We start from the raw sequence: 17,836 nt of genomic DNA on the forward strand, positions 1-17,836 counted from the left end.
TCTTTTATCTTATCATACATTTCTTCAATTTCTTCGTCATCTGCAGAGCTACTTGGCATATAAACTTGTACTACTGTAGTAGGCGTGGGCTTCGTGTCTATCTTGGCCACAATAATGCGTTCACTATGCTGTTTGTAGTAGCTTACGCGCAATCCTATTTTTTTATTCATTATTAAACCTACTCCTGTATTTCCCATGTTTGATTTTGTATTTATAGCCCTGTATTCACCTGACCAAAAGTCTTGTTCCTCCTTCCACCGAACTTCGCTAATTCCCACTATATCTAACTTTAACCTATCCATTTCCCTTTTTAAATTTTCTAACCCACCTTCCCGATTAAGGGATCTGACATTCCACGTTCCGATTCATAGAACGCCAGTTTTCTTTATCCTGATAACGACATCCTCTTGAGATCCGAATGGGGGACTATTTTACCTCCGGAATATTATACCCAAGAGGACGCCATCATTATTTAACCGTACAGTAAAGCTGCTGGCCCTCGGGAAAGATTACGGCTGTAGTTTCCCCTTGCTTTCAGTCATTCGCAGTACCAGCACAGGAAGGCTGTTTCGGTTAGTGTTACAAGGCCAGATCAGTCAATCATCCAGACTGTTGCCCCTGCAACTACTGAAAAGGCTGCTGCCCCTCTTCAGGAAACACACGTTTGTCTGGCCTCTCAACAGATACACCTCCATTGTGGTTGCACCTACAGTATGGCTATCTGTATCGCTGAGGCACGCAAGCCTCCCCACCAACGGCAAGGTTTATGGTTCTTGGGGCGGCGTGGGGGGGGGGGGGGGGGGGGGGCAGGAACTAATCAGTAACAAAAACGAATTACAAAGGCTTTCTATAAAAATTCTATAAATGCGAATAGGACTTACTCTCCGATGGTTATGTACAAACTCAATAATAATAATTTCCTATAGCTTAATGGCCTGGTTTTAGTCTTTCTATTGGACGCCACTTTGTAGAATTGTCTGTCCCTCACTTAGCCCAGTTATCCAACCTGTTAAAGTGGCTCTACAGCTTAATGTGGTATCCAAACCACGTGTTGTTTCTGGCGACTTTTCAAAGGTGAAGGCTCGAAAACGAAGACTCGAAAATTTGTGATCCGTCTGAGATTCGGTAGCGCGACCTCTTGATTGCCAGGGACATGCTTCACCATTACACGAGTGAGATTCCGAATACCAAAGTATGTGACATATATAGTTGTATCTTATGGCTGCATTGACTTAGGATCTTAAAGTTTTTTTACCGTCAAGGCACCGAAGACCGTAGTACCTGTTTTGGATTTCAACTCAATCCTATACCATTCCTGAGAAGAAGGGGTGTTAACAGTGAGAGGTGGCATGAGCCCGCTCTCATATTTCTATGTTACGATTTTCCTCTCTAATTGCATGCGGTGAAAAGTTGCTATTCCTTCACACGTGGACTTCCCACGCAGCGTCTCTTGTCACCCGGGTGGTCCGGTGACAGGCGGGCTCTGTTGATCTTGAAAGGGTAAGCCGACGGGTGTGAGGGAGTCGAGTGAATGCTTTCCAGACGCCGACATTGTAGAATAGCGGCGGAGACACGCTCGCAGGGGCCTGAAGTAGTGGCTGGGCTAGAGGTTCCATTACTTCGCAGAAACTTAGCAAAAACACTTTCCGGTGGGCTACCAGCGAGGTGTAGGAATGACTTGTGTACCCAGGCAGTTGTGGCGGGCAAATTGCCGCGCTTTCTGCAAAATCGTAACTGTGATTGGCTTGCTCAGGTCATAGCTCCGTGACGTAGCAAAATCAGCGCAGAAATTGGCGCCAAGAATCTCCATTGGTGGAATGGTAGTGCTCCGGCAATAGAGTGGAATTTTCCGCCGGTTTTCGAGTTGCTGATTGGAATGGTTAACCACGGCCACTGTCGTGGGGGCGGGAATGTTCTGTGTTCGGTTTGTACGGGTGCTCTTGTGGGTAGTCGTCTCTCGCCTTTCGGTCGGAGTAGGTTACAAGACTGAGCTCTCGCTGCTCTGGACAGCCTGCCTTCCGTTGGCTGTCTAATATACTTTTATTTGATTGTAACTGTTTAACAAAGTTGCTGAAGTTTCGACTTCAACGTAACTTTCCGAGTACAGTTGGCAATTGAGCGTTCTGCGTACAAGCGGCCAATGTTGTCTGTCTTGGGCAGTTTTGGCTAAAGTTGACTGTATCGGAGTTACTGTGTGACTTCGCTTGTGAAAATCAATCACTGTACCGTCAGTGATTGTGTGACGAGCCTTCTTCGTCTCCCTCAGAGGTGCATTTGTATTGATAGGAAGTCTTTAGTCTGGAACAACCAGACCAGGACAATTTGTTTCGGGCTATACTCGCGACATTATCATCACCACGACGGGATGTCGAAGCAACCAGCCATCGCTTCCAGTACACCAGATCGTGTCCTTGCAGCTAAGAAGACAGCTTGGTAACGTACGTCTGCAGCACCGGCAAAGCTGGCACTTTTGCTAGGCGATAATCAGAGCTCAGCAGAGCGCGCCTGTTCGTCTTTTCTAACTTTGTTCTGTCTTGGATGTTCATTGTCTGAGTTCTCACTACTGTAGCAGCAATTAATGTTGGGTTGGCTGTGTGTTTCTCTTAAGATTTGAGTTGCAGGGAATTGGCTCCACATACCACTTCGTCATAAATGTCCCAATCTAGTTTAGGGACAACTTCACCTTCACAGCATTTATTTGAGTATCCAATTTGAGCCAATTTGATGTATTGTAAATATTTCATGTGTTTTGTTTATTATTTCGAGTTTAGTAATAATAAATCAAATTGTTATTTTGGACAGAACTTTCATTCTGTTAATCGGTAGAGCAACCCTTTCATTTCTCATTACGTTACTGAAACTTTCCTTTATTTAATTAATGTCTATCAAATTAAATTATTACTGGTGCCAAACTCTTTTCTACTCCACTTGCAGGGTCTATTACAGTCAGTTCGCGTTTCTTCTTTATCCATGTGCAACAGCAAAAGTAGGAGTTAGGAAAGGGGGGGGCTTAAAGCATCATTTCCATATGAAAATTCGAGAAGAATTTAGTGTTAAATACACTGCTAGCCCCGGCACCTCGCCACAGAGCGACAGACAGACAGGAAACAAATGGCAAAAAAATGTGTGATATAGTTAAAAATGAACAATTTTTAGATTTCTTCTCTTGCTTGCACTGTGACATTTTGCTTATTGTCAAATATCATGGTTCTAAGTCAACTGGAAGTGCTCTACGTGTTTTGATGAGTAACTTTGCAAGTATCGAAGTACATGGGATAAATGGCCTTGTCGTTTGATTGTACTGACGTAGAAGCTTACATTTTTCGAATTGCCAAGGAACCGAAGACTTTAGTATGTGACATGCATTTCAGCCTGATATCTTTACTCTTTCCTGAGAACAAGAGGTTTCACCTGTAGGACAGACAAATAGGCGGAAGGAAAACTAAGTGATCCTATAACAGTTCTGTTTATACCAGTGGTTTCCAACCCTTCTTAGACCATTATCCCCGAGTGGCACACCACTGTCTTTTGCCCTCTCCCCTCCCCCACATTATCACCAACTTCAGCATCTAATGAAATGTAGAATGAAAGATATTTCTTGGAACAATTCTGTTTTTAAATGAAGAAAGATGACTGATATTTCGTTTGTTTGTTTGTGTGTGTGTGTCTGTGTGTGTGTGCGTGTGTGTGTGTGTGTGTGTTAGAATGAACGACGAACGAATTCGTGTTGCATCTCAAATGCTACTTACAACACTTCCTCAGATAAGAAAGCTAACTATCCACAGTGAGGATAGGCACTAGTTACAAAACATACTTCCTTGCATTACTCCTCTCCATTGCAGCATTTGCTTTATCTGTACACGGCAAACCCCTTTAAAATCAACCAAGTTAAAATGCGTGCACTATGCTTACTGTTTGTAAATCACTTGATTGCTGCACTCCTTACTTTTGAACTGACAGAGACTGGAAGACTTCAGGCTGTTAATGCTTTATGTCTGACCATAGCCAGTAACAGTTATAGTAATAGTAATAATAATACTGTGTAAGCGCTGTAGTGGCCGTTATGTACTTACTTTCTGTGTCGTGCTGTCAATTAATTCATTTATGGGTTTCGAAGCGAGTAATGAAGTAATTACTGGACTACTGCAGGTACTATCTACAACTTGGAGAAGCCATTTTCTTGAGACATTTAGCATTTGTTATGTGTATATTTCCTTTTTATAGTCAGCGATGTATGCATCAAAGCACAACATATGTGTGTGTGGGTGGACTATGTGAGGAACCTGTAACCTCTTTCGCATTAATGCTACTAATTGAGAAAAAGTAATAATTCATAACTTATATAATCAATATTAGAGTCTTACAAAGTAGTCATAATACGCTAAAAATTAAGGATATTTCATAATGCCATGGAATAACAGTTTACGTAGAACCTATAAATAGTTTCCCCTTCATTGCAACACATAGGATAGCTTCTCTTGCGCCCCTGTCTTCGAGGAAGTCAAATTGGTCTTCCGCTGAACTGGCTTCAGTCTGTGTATTCTGCTCGTTAACATTTTCGAAAACATACACACTGCTAAAGCACATCGTGACTAAACATAAAATACTGTGAAGGTCTCTTAAGATAGGATCGCAGAAACAACACTAAGTGATTATTTATTTCAAGTTTCTGTTACCAGTCACTTTTTATTTTATGTTTAATCTACCATAATGCAACGCGTTTCGAACATGTTCTGTTCATCTTCAGGCGTTTAAGTGAACTGTTAACTGGGCAGTGTGACAGGGGAGCGTGCGAACTGCTGCATTACCCAGATTTCCAGAAAGAGAAATGCCTGTAGTGTTATCGTCATTAATGTGGCTGACAGATGGAGCACAGGAAAATATGTAAATCGATGCATTTCATATTTGTTTTTGGTTTCGACCACGGAATTATTAAGATACAGTGGACGACCAAGGTTTCTTTTTCCTCTTTAGCGGCTTGCTACGGTACTGAATTGCGGGAATTTAAGTGTGTACAACGACAGTAGACATGCTCCTCAAAACAAGCAAAAAAATTTTTATTACACCATGCGATGTACAACAAAGGGCATTTTCAGCTTGTTTTTTAGCCTTCATTTGTGGCACATTACTTTCATTCTGTCAGAGCGGGCTCGTTTCGTTCCTCAGACCAAATTATTCAGGTCTTCTCGGGTTTTTCTGCTAATAATACTAACTGATTTCACAAGTGTTATTCAATTAATGAAAAGGCGCTCCAGTTGCTTAATTAGAATTTTGGTAATTCCACAGATTTCGGTCTTTATATTAGGCCATTATCAAGTGTATCTGAAAGATACGCTGTAGAGAAGCAAAGTCATTTGACACTATGTAGACTTAATACAAAGTTCAAATTAATCAATTGGAGCAGCTTTTCAGTAATTTTTCTGCTAGGTCAGCTGCATAGTCGTGAATTTACCACCTAAAAATTTTTCTATCTGCTATATCAAGGTATGTTGTTCTCTTTCTCTTCATGTCTTCTTTTGCAGCTCCGATCCACTTCATTGTTTCAGTTGTATTCCTAAAATAAATTCGTGTGATTAATCTGGTTGGTTCCATTCTTTTAATATACCCACAGAATTTTAGCTTGATAATTTTTTCTCTGAACCGAACAATGTTGGCATACTTTTCAATTTAAATGCTTTTGCTTCCACGGGCAAAGTTAGTTAATATGAAAGTTTTCTGGGGTATTGTACAGCATCGTTTTGCAAATAACTACCAGTGATGAAACCAGCATTTCGGCCACGGTTACAGTGGCCTACATCTGCATCTACATCTTCACGATTACTCTGCAGTTCACAGCGAGTGCGTGGCAGAGGTGTCATCAAACCGCCTTCAAGCTATTTCTCCATCGTTCTACTTTCGAACAGCGCGCGCAAAAAACAAACACTTAAAATCTTCTCGTGGGATCTCTGATTATCTTATTTTATTATGATGGTTATTTCTTCCTATGTTTGTTGACACCAACATGATATTTTCGCATTCGGAGGAGAAATTTACTGATAAAGATTGCATGATAAAATCCTGCGACAACGAAAAAAGCCTTTGTTTTAATGGTTTTCACATCACGTATCACATCCGTGGTACTCTCACACTTATTTCGCGATAATATAAAACGAGCTGCCTTCTTTGAAATTTTTCGTTGTCCTCCGCCAAACCTAACATGAATCCAACATCCCGCAGCAGTATTCCAGAAGAGGACGGATAAGCATAGCAGTATCTTAAGTAGACCTGATACATTTTCTAAGTGTTCTGCCAATAAATCACTGTCTTTGGTATGCTTTTCCCGCAACATTATCCACGTAATCCTTCCAATTTAAGTCACTCGTAATTTTAATCCCTATGCATTTAGTTGAATTCGCAGCCTTTAGATTTGTGTGATTTTCCGTGTAACCGAAACTTAGCGGATTGTTTTTAGTTCTCACATGGATGACTTCATATTTTTCGTTGCATAGAGTCCATTGCCACTTTTAGCCCCATACAAATATCTTGTCCAGATCGTTTTGCAACTGATTTTGATCATCTTTTGACTTTACAGGACGGTAAACGACAGCAGCATCTGCAAACAACCTAACAGGGCTCAGTTCCAGGCGCTTCAGCCCGGAATCGCGCTGCTGCTACGGTCGCAGGTTCGAATCCTGCCTCGGGCATGCATGTGTGTGATGTCCTTAGGTTAGTTAGATTTAAGTAGTTATAATTCTAGCGGACTGATGACCTTAGATGCTAAGTCCCATAGTGCTTAGACCCATTTGAACTAAATGTCTACTTAGATTGTCTCCTAAATCATGTATATAGATCAAGAAGAACAGATGGACTTATAACGCCCTCCTTGGGGAACGCTAGATATTACTCATGTTGCACTCGATGACTTTGGGTCAATTAGTATGAACTATGGCCTTCCTGACGGGGTCAACTGGTGTAATCGTTGTCCAGGGTCCATCACATTTATTCATGATAGTTCTACTGAGAATGACATTACGTCACAATATTTATAAAAAGAACGTTGACAAAATTGGTCTCTCTTAGCCAGTAGACCCAGAAGTAGGCACTGGAACTATGGACAAAACATTGGTTTCATCAGTATTAGTTACTGCCAATGTGACGCAGTAACATACCCGTAAAACTTTCATGTTAAGTTTTCCGTTTATGTATTCGCTCTGAATCTCTATGTCCCTTACTGAGCATAATTGTAACATACAATTTTCCTTTATTTTGCTTCTCTTTTTGGATTGGTTAATGCCTGGTTTTCTGTTCGAATGAGTTCAAATGGTTCAAATGACTCTGAGCACTATGGGACTTCCAACGTCTGAGGTCATCAGTCCCCTAGAACTACTTAAATCAGTCCCCTAGAACTACTTAACTAACCTAAGGAGATCACACACATCCATGCCCGAGGCAGGATTCGAACCTGCGACCGTAGCGGTCGCGCGGTTCCAGACTGAAGCGCCTAGAACCGCTCGGCTTAGAATAAAAGACCATGTTAATAGCTACTACCGACATGTCCGCATGTAGCCTATGGAAGGCCAAGGATAAGGGAAATCACCCGCGGCCGGCTTGGAATGAGTGTTTCAGTCCTTTAGAGATACTCTAACTAGATGATTACTGCAGTGTCTCACTTTTGTGTACTTACTTAGTAACTTAATTTTTTCGAAGCGGCAAGTGGCTATCCCCCGTCCATGCTTCTTACGGAAAGCAACGCAATTTCTCCAGTGCAGTCTGGTGGTATTTCTGAAAGCTACGGGATCGTTTCGAGTACTAACCAAGGACAAGAGGAGAGTAATTCTATGAGACTGAGACACCATGCATAGTCTGTGTCTGGTGTTCCGCATCTTCCTGGAAACTTGGCAACGCGGGCCGCCCACGCCCTGTCGAGGGCGAAGAACAAGGCAGCGGCAGGAGGGGAAGGGGGTGTCGGGGAGGCAGGAATTTTTCGCCACCCGGCAGCCGGCGGCCGCGGAAAACGCATTACGCCGCCCCCGCCGGCAAAGCCCGCCACCGCCCCTGCCACCCCCGATCACGCCCCACGTAATATTAGCCAGTAACAAGCAAAAGCTGCCCCGACCGCGGAGGGGAGGGGGCGCGTACGCCGTCGCCGTGGGTTTTGTAGGGGTATTAGGGTCACCACCCTCCCCCCTCCGGCCGCCGACGCCGCCTCCCCGCCGTCGTTCTGGCGGCGCGCGGGGGCGGAATATATATACGGCGACGTCGGCGGCGGGCCGAAGGAAACGTGCCTGACGGTGCAGCGGTGGTGGCAGTCTCTTTTTAGCCGGTGCAGACTGTAGCGGCAGTGGCAGCGTCAGCGCCGCGGTGCGGGGGCAGGCCGGCAGGAGGCGGTCGCCATGGCAACCAGTCCCGGCGCGGGGTGGGGCGGGCAGCGGAGGGGCGGCGGCGCGGCCCTCCCCTCCGGCGGCGGCTGGTGACCTCGGCGGCCGACTGCCGCGCACTGTCCGCGCCGCCTTCGCCCTGCTCTGCTGCGAGCCAAGCTACCGCCGCCCCGCGTGACGTCACACGCACTTGCCGGTGAGTACTCTGAGGGGAGACGTCTCCGCGGGTACCCGACTGTGACCGCGCCTGACCCTGAACCGTGTCCTTACATAACGCGCTGCCCCGAGCCGGTGACATGCTGTCCCCGCACATGGATTGCCAACCCTAACCTCGATTTCGTTTTATAAATCCAGACATCTTTTTCTAGCTGCAATCTAATATGTATTTACGTTCCAGACGCGTTTCGTGATTTACATTACGCCATTTTCAGTTGACCCAATGGATTAACAGTTTTGACTCCACCCTTACATAGTTTCGAAACAGTCCTCAGTATAATTTTACGTGAACAAACTGTTATTCATAGTTATTCGTTTATCATGACAAAATCTGCGTTTCCTTTAATCCGGTCATAGGTCACAGGTGGCACAACCATTCAACGAATATTTTGCACTATTCATAGAGGGATCTTTTGGTTTCAAATTTTTCTTACTCACTTATTCGCTAGTTAAATGCTGTGATACAGTTCGTAACTTACATGGGAAGAACTGTAGATTTATTTTAGGAGAACTGTGAGCGATTTCTCTCGTTAATACTCTCCGTTCTCTTGGTCTTTCTTTTTTTTATTTGTGTATGTAAGTGTTGCCAACATATCGACAGTTCCTCCCTGCTGGTCTCTTTCCCTCTCTCTTTCTGTGTGTGTCTGCGTGTGTGTGTGTGTGTGTTGTGCACTTATTCTGTGTAATTTGGTGGCATTTATACCACTGGGACTTCAAATTATGATAATGACACTGAGAGAGTGCTGGTCTGGTTATCGGGAAAGGCGGATAGCAATGTAGAATGTCGATCGAACAGGTGTCAGGGAGTAGGTAGTGGGTTCCAAGCGTCCAGACGGCGGGATTTCAGCTCTAGAAGTTGTATGCAGGGAGTCAGAGAAGAGTGTGGGCTTTGTTTGCTACAAAGTGGCATTTGCTGCTGCCAGTGACATTATTGCTTTATTTACTTTCTGCACGACGTGTGTAGGGAAATAATTCCCATTTTAGAGTCCGTTTTTCGTGTGGTATGACATTTTCTGGAGTGTTCTTTGCGATGAGTCAGCTACTAAGTCAATCAGGTGCCTTCAGAGTAACACAAAAACCGCAATTTTGTAATTCGTGGTTTATGCTTCTCTTTATATAATGACGAATTTGGAAACAATTTTTACTTACCCACACATGCTATACATCGCTTGTTCAGTTGATAGTCCACGTTAAAAAAATAAACATGCGTTAATAAATAGGTTCAAATGGCTCCGAGCACTATGGGACTTAACATCTGAGGTCATTAGTCCCCTAGAACTTAGAACTACTTAAACCTAACTAACCTAAGGACATCACGCACATCCATGCCCGAGGTAGGATTCGAACCTGCGACCGTAGCGGTCACGCAGTTCCAGACTGACGCGCCTAGAACCGCTCGACCACAGCGGCCGGCATTAATAAATAGTTACGAAGATATGTTATCATATTCTCAACAGAGGTATGATGCTACAGATAGTTCACAGAGTATGTATAGAATTCTGTAGTGAATGAGGCATTTTTCTTGTGTAATCTAACCCACTATTCGCTTATGTTACTCATATGGGTATATCAGTATTTTATTTCCCTATTTAAGGATACTGTCGAAGCATCCTCATAAAGGAAATTCGTGGCTAGCAGCAGCTAATCTTATTTTGTAACAATTAAAGCCATTGCTTTTACAGGCGTTCGCCAGACACATAAAGTTGTAACAAATAAAAACCAAAACAATAATACGTAACTGACTTTTCCAGTTTCCCGTCTGTTGGCGTACCCTGCTGTAACAACTGGAATGACGGATTTCCAACTCTCTACAATGAAAATGAAGCTGAAAGAATACCTTTAAGTCAAATGAGGTACAAAACGAGTAAATGCCTCGTCTGCGAGAGAAGGAAATACCGCTTAACCGGAGCTTCCGTGGGACTGTTCGCAGAAATGCTGTTGTGTGTAAGGAGGTTGCAAAGCCATGTGGCTGCGGTGAAAAGCAGAAAGACCTGCTGAGTGTCAACTGCTGGTGCAATGCCTGACAGCTGTCAATCATCCTCAAAACCAAATCTCCATTTGCTTACGCTACTTTTAAGTGAGCAACGATTTCTTTCTCGGCGAGAAGATCGTGTTCTGAAACGCTGTCCATTTCCATCAAATGAACAATTTGACTCAAAAGAGCTGCTTTCGAACACAGAAACAGTTAAAGCAATAACAATGTGCAGTAGCTGCGCGCAATTTTGCCTTCTAAGCGCCAGACACGTCAATTATGCGACGAATGTGGACATAACCCTACTCAACTTGTTCGTCGTGCAAACCACTTGAGACTAATATTAGCACCTATTCCTGAGGCACGTTCATAATTCGAAACCAATTATTTGCTACATAGCTTTGATAAGTTCGTCTGCCAACTGACGCGTACGAAATTATCTAAGAAATATTAACTATTGTTTTCATGCCCCGTCGAAAACTGACAGCGCTAAACATCCGACAACAACCATCCATTATCATTTACTTGTTTCTTGAAGTTCACTATAGACATTCGTGTTTGCATCACAGTAAAGCCGGCCGCGGTGGTCTAGCGGTTCTGGCGCTGCAGTCCGGAACCGCGGTACTGCTACGGTCGCAGGTTCGAATCCTGCCTCGGGCATGGGTGTTTGTGATGTCCTTAGCTTAGTTAGGTTTAAGTAGTTCTAAGTTCTAGGGGACTTATGACCTAAGATGTTGAGTCCCATAGTGCTCAGAGCCATTTGAACCAACCATCACAGTAAAGTAGTTCGAGCAGGATTCCGCAAGAACATCCATTCATTGCACTTTGTCTCATACGTATTTCAGTGCTGTTGCCGTGCCATCAGTGATGTCGTTTTATTTGCTTCGTTACTCATTTCGACATTTTTATGTGGATGTCTACACCGGAAAGGAACAGGCGTTTCTCTGCGCTTCTGTGTAGAGAGGTATAGGTTGCCACAAGAGCGTCCACATAAACAGAAACACTTGCGAAAACTTGCATCTGATGCATGTCTGCACACAAATAAATAAAATATTATTCTCATACAGGGAAAAAACTTTCTTCTTGTTCTGAACCTACTGTTTATTTAATTGCATACCTGTTTTCTGCTTCTTATGCTATCCTCACGTGCCAACCGATAATTGAAGAGGCTAGAGGAAGAAACTGCTGGCCGAAGGATTAGCCTCAACACTTTATCTCCTGCATATTCGACGAGGAGAAGGAGATAAGTGTTTAAAACCCCGTTGACAACGAGGTCATTAGAGACGGTACGCAAGCTCGGTTTAGGGAAGGATATGGAAATAAATCGACCGTGCTCATTCAAAGGAGCCATCCCTGCATTTGCATGAAGTGATTTAGGAAAACCACGGAAAACCTACATGTGGATGGCCAGGCGCGGATTTGAACCGCCGTCCTCCCGAAAGCGAGTCCAGCGTGCTAAACTCTGCGTCATCTCGCTCGGTCTTGGTGTATTCGAATACACCACATGTTCTCCCGTATGTACCGCTAGAAAGCACTGTCTGCTATATGAATTGTTACGTGTCTGTAAATTTAACCGAGCCTATAAGATGGAATGACTCAAAATACGCTCTAGTAAGTTAGTACTTCCTTCCACCGACACCTTGAATTGTAACCTGACGGCGGCATCAGAAGCCAAAAACCGGTTTGTGTTTAAATAAATAACAGTTGCAGAGCATCAGAAAGTAGTTGAGGCGCTAAGAACTATAAGGACCTGAAGCACACCATCATTGATTTTGAGATTGTAGCATCCCCTGACGACTGTTCACACTGTATTCATGAACATTCACGAGAAGTTGTCTCATCGATTTCTCGGATATTCATTCCATAAGGGCGCAAAGCAAAAAGCATTAGTTTGTTTCTCTGTGCTTCTCAGTTGTTGTCTAGGGCTGATAACGTAATTTAGTGTCTACATCATGTATGTATCGTAAACGATAATCGAATACAGTGTATCGATAGTTTTATCTGAACCTCAAGCCACAGAATGTGTTCAACGGAAATGATGATAACGAGGACCACGAAGTGTTGGAATAGGTGATAATAGTGTGTGTGGAGCATTTAGCAATTGCTGAGAACATTTCTCATGCGGAATTTTCTAATTCTACTTTCATGTTAACTACAAACGTTGTAATGGTCAAAAGACGCTACTGGCTCTAACTAGCGATGTATGGAACTTTCTTGAATAAACATTAACAAGAAACATAATATTTATTAATATTTCAAAACAAAATGGGTCCGTTATTTTTTCATAGTTAGTGTAGAACGCTGAGACTTGGTTGAAAAACTGTTTAGACCTATTTGACTGATGATTCGGTATAACTTTGATTTTCACAAACGTCTGTTTTCCTCAAAACTTTGTTTCTGAGCTTTCGGTCCTTAATGTTCTCAGTGTCTCATTTCATTTATGATATTAATGTCATGTTCTGTCAGGCACTGATAGATAACGCAGCTGATTAAACAAAATATTAATAAAAGAATTTAAGTTAATAAGTCCTCATTCAGTCACTGTAGTCTATCATTTATTGCGCAAACCGTTTCGAATCCTTTGGCTTGATCATCAGGCGCAGTTTAGTGGAAGTTAGTTCTTTGTTCTGTGAAAGAGTAAGTTGGTTAGTAAGCTTTTTTACAAGCAATGAGAGACAAAATGCGCCATACAAAGAAATTTTATACCTATGGTTAGAGCATAAGCATGTATATTTTACTTACAGTTATGTGTCTTGTGTCGTTAAATATGGTGAACTAGTTCCATCTGTAACACAGTTCACCAAACACATAACGGCAACCCACGTAAGGAAATAATAAAAAGTCTAAGAACTTACTTCATCTATCGAAGATAGGTTATTTATTTACTTTCGCATGTATTTCACCCAGCACGAATAGGGCCTTAGGCCCTCTCTTATATACAACCAGACTTGGTTAGTGAGACAATAGTACAGATTGTATAGTACATGAGTAAAATAATGATAATAATATTAGTAACAATATGAAAGTATGGACATTCAGAAACAACAGTCTTACTGACGTGATGCAGTTTCCTTATTACTTTCTTCGAATGTGAGTAATGACATGTAAGAGAAACGTGTGACAATAGCACAGAAGGTATCCATGTGGAGAAGAAGTTGACACGTCAGAGAAAGAACGGGAAATAATAGGGAACACTAGCAGATTTGATGGAAGGAACGAGAAAAGCACAAATAGTTTACAATGTGACAGAGAATGATGTCTCTTACTTAGGAGTATTTATTTAACATGGGTTACAAGTGTACCAGCAGTGAAATGTGCGTTATGTGGTTGGTGAATTGTGATACAGACGAAAATAATTTTTAAAAATATTATGACACGAGGCAAAGAACTGTGCATAACTTCTAACCATAGTCATCAAATTTCTTTGCATGTCGTAATTTTTCTCTTATTTAATGTAAAAAATGTGAGCGTACCAACTCGTTTTTTCGCAGAACGAAGTTGCAACTTCCACTAAAATGCACCTGATCAAGCCAAAGGCTTCGAAATGTATTGAGCAATAAATAATAGTGACTTATGGACTATTTCTTAAAATATTCATACGAATCCCGGTCATGGTACAAGCGCCAACAATGAACAAAATATCATATTAACATCAGATCGGCGAAAAATTCAAATTGTAGAGAAAATGCGTCTGGTCCACCCATAACAGACAACTGCTGAACGCACAACCGCACATGAAGCATAGTAAACGACATAAGCCTGTTAATGATGATGCCAATGCCACAGAACTTATAAATGTGTCTGGATCGAAAAAACACACACACAACAAAACAGTGCTTTGTTCAAAGCACCATTCTCATGGCACTATTTACTTTGTCAAAACAAGGCTATTAATGATTCCGAACCTTAAATGTTCATCGCCATTATTCATGCAATGTCTTCTATTGTTTATTCTTCCCCGTGGATTCGGGCCACAGCAACGCAAAACTTCCATGTTAGAGAAACATGGAAGACTTCGTAGAAAACGTTTGCTGTCATCTGCCGGTAAATCTTGCAGCTTTGAAACAGACAAAACTAGAAAATCGTAGCAGCTGTTGTCTGAATTTCATTAAGCACTATGTGTACTTCTACTACACACTTATAAGACATATTTCGAAGTAGCATTTCCACGTCATCCATTGAACCATTGTTAGTATACCATTAATTTTGAATCTGTGCAATTTTCTTTATTTGTAAAGTGTAGCATTGTTTGAAATTGGAAAGAGCAGACAAAGAAAATTATTTCGTTGGTAGTAATGTGCCGAAAAACCAACTAGTGATGGAAGTATTAAATTTCGAAACACGTCAATGTCTAATTCGTAACATTCACAATTAGGCCAAACATCAAATTTTTGCGTTGTGGTTTTCTATATGTCAGATCCAGCCTTGAATTATTACGTTCACTACAAACATTTAAAAAAATGGAAGCCTGCTTTTAGAGTCAAAAGTTTTTTCGGAGGAGATCAAATGTGCGGTGAATGAGGTGCTGCTGATATGCTGTAACCACATCACATTTTGGTTACGTACCTGATTCGGTTATAGAAACGCAGAACGGTTCCGGAAATAATGTTCCGATTCACTGATAACCACAATTTTCAGCTGCAGAACTCGTCATAGCTGCATAACTCATTTCGAACTTTCAGGTGTTAGCTAATTTTTTTTTAAAATAGAGAACGTTAATTTCTTATTTATAATACTGATCTTACATCTGTTGCGATTTGTTCGAATTCCATTTTCAGTTCTCGTGCTTGTTTAGAAGCTCAGCCATTAAGTCCATTACGCGGATTCGTTTTGTCTTATTTCACGATTGCTGCACGTTTTAAAACGTAAAAAAATATACACTTGCTTATAGGCGGTGTTGAGTAAACACGATAGTTAAATGGCGAAGAGATGGTGCGTAGAAGTAATCCAGAGCCGTTGCACGAATGTGTTACAGCTGTAAACAGCGCCCGAAGATGGATCCAGAAGAAACGGTTATTAACTGTAGACGATGTTTATTTTTGAACTGCAGCTCATAGCCACATTAATAGATATTTGGATTATGGGTAAAGCGAACGCAACTTGGTATTTAATCGTTGTACGCCAAGAAAGCGAACTCTTACTAACAAGGGAACCTCCCCATCGCACCCCCCTCAGATTTAGTTATAAGTTGGCACAGTGGATAGGCCTTGAAAAACTGAACACAGATCAATCGAGAAAACAGGAAGAAATTGTGTGGAACTATGAAAAAAATAAGCAAAATATACAAACTGAGTAGTCCATGCGCAAGATAGGCAACATCACAGCAAATTGCGAGCTCAGAAGCGCCGTGGTCCCGTGGATAGTCTCAGCAACTACGGTACGAGAGATCTTTGGTTCAAGTCTTCCTTTGAGTGAAAAATTTTTCTTTCTTTATTTTCGCAAAGTTATGATCTGTCCGTTCGTTCATTGACGTCTCTGTTCACTGTAATAAGTTTAGTGTCAGTGTTTTGCGACCGCACCGCAAAACCGTGCGATTAGTAGACGAAAGGACGTGCCTCTCCAATGGGAACCGAAAACATTTGATCGCAAGGTCATAGGTCAAACGATTCCTCCACGGGAAAACACGTCTGATATATTCTATACGACACTGGTGACGGCATGTGCGTCACATGACAGGAATATGTTGTCGACCCACCTAACTTGTACACTTGGCGAATGGGTAAAGAGGTTCTTCTACCTTGCCCGATTTAGGTTTTCTTGTGAATGTGATAATCACTCCCAAAAAAGTGATGAAAACATAAGAGTTTGTCACATAAACTGTAACAAATGAATGCAACAGTTTGACAGTCGCACAGTTTTCCCTGTGTTCTGTCAAAACATATGTATTTAACGTTTTCAAATTTTTCCGTGTGTAGACCGCCAAATCCTGCATATGTCCAAGCAAATCTGAACATGTCCTGGAATTTTGGAGAGCGAAGTTGATTATGTGTGAGTGCCTGAACTTTGATAATTGTCTGAAAATAAAAAATTAAACTTTTCACGCGAGCGAAGACTTAAACCAAGGACCCCTCATACCTCACTTGCTCACGCTAACCACGGGACCACGGCGCTCCTATGCTTACAATTCCCTGTTATGTTGCCTATCTTGCACATAGACTACTCAGTTTGTATATTTTGCTTAATTTTTTCATAGTTCCACACAACTTCTTCCTGATTTCTCGATTGATCCGTGTTCTGTTTTTTAAGGCCTATCCACTGTGTCAACTTATAACTAAATCTGAGGGGGGTGCGATGGGGAGGTTCCCTTGTAAGTTATTTACAAGCGCCTCTCGTCATCACGTTTCCTTTGCTCAAATGATTTTTTTGTTTAACAATGTTACATACTTGTACGTAAGATGCAGTGAAACTTTTGAAGAATTGCATACGCGTAGCCTGAGTAAGTAGTTTTACTTTAACAAATTAACAGAAAATTTATCTTAAAACAATTTGCTAGTGTCAGCCACGATTTTACAATTTTCCTTAAATTGGTCGCGATGCGTTTCGAAAATATTTCCCCTCGCACAGCTCATTTTTCTTACGCTATAAATTTTTTGTGTTATAAATGAAATATTCCTTTGCGCAATTGTGGAGTACCGACAAATAATTGCAATAAATAAAATAATTTTATAAAGGAAAAGGAAGTATTCTATAGTATGCCAAAGAAGTTTGATCCTATAGTGACAATAGCTTCAGGCCAAGTGCTGTGTATACTTTGTCGGATTGTCTGTAAAGTGAACAGGAACACGTGGAGAAATTAAGTGGTATAATTTAAAGGGCTATTAGCATTCAGGCGCGTATGAGAAAAATGCCGTATCCACGTCAGTGGACCGCTCCCTTGTGGAGTTTCAAATACCCCCCTTCTCCGCTAGCGCTGTTCTGCATAATGGTTGAGTAAACTGGTTAAGAAGCCTGAGCAAGGCAGGGGCATTTGAATTACACCGGGTCAACGTCCTGTGGAATTCAGTGACGTTTAACGCAACCTCCACCAAGACAGCTTTTAGAAAACGGTTAACGGTACATACGACATTTTGTATTGCCGTGGCTTAAGAAGCAAGCAACAATATTTTATTGCGATAGCAGGAACAAATTCTTTAGATGTCCCATATGTTTCCGAGTTAAGCGTACAAAATTTTAGCCATGTAGCCTAAATATGCACATTTTTTATGATGGGGACGGTTTTGTACAACTTAGTAGTCTGTTAATATTGCGTCGTCGAAAACCATGCTTTTTGGTAATAGGTCTGCGCCAGCCG

The sequence above is a fragment of the Schistocerca cancellata genome, chromosome 7 (genome assembly GCF_023864275.1).
Source record: "Schistocerca cancellata isolate TAMUIC-IGC-003103 chromosome 7, iqSchCanc2.1, whole genome shotgun sequence".
NCBI classification, from domain to species: domain Eukaryota; kingdom Metazoa; phylum Arthropoda; class Insecta; order Orthoptera; family Acrididae; genus Schistocerca; species Schistocerca cancellata.